The sequence below is a fragment of the Triticum aestivum genome, chromosome 1D, assembly GCF_018294505.1.
Source record: "Triticum aestivum cultivar Chinese Spring chromosome 1D, IWGSC CS RefSeq v2.1, whole genome shotgun sequence".
Lineage (NCBI taxonomy): Eukaryota > Viridiplantae > Streptophyta > Magnoliopsida > Poales > Poaceae > Triticum > Triticum aestivum.
The window spans coordinates 170,985,369-170,985,671 of NC_057796.1; positions in this window are offsets into that span (position 1 = coordinate 170,985,369).

A 303-nucleotide genomic window follows, 5' to 3' on the forward strand; every position below is an offset into this window, starting at 1 on the left:
GATACTGTTCATCTCCACCGTCGACCTCCTCCAGCCTCCACGGGCTACCGTCGACCTCCTCCAGCCTCCACGGGCTCCTGTTCATCCAGCCTCCACCGCGCGCTACTCCACCGGCTACTGTTCAACCACCCCTCCACGGGCACCCCTCCGCCGTCTACTGTTCATCCAGCCCTCCACAGCACGGGGTCCTATTCATCCAGAGGCAACGCCACCGCTCACTGTTCATCCAACCCCCCCCCCCGCAACGCTCACTATTCATCCAATCGATCGTCTTCAGTTAGCGGCAGTAGCGAAGGAATCGCT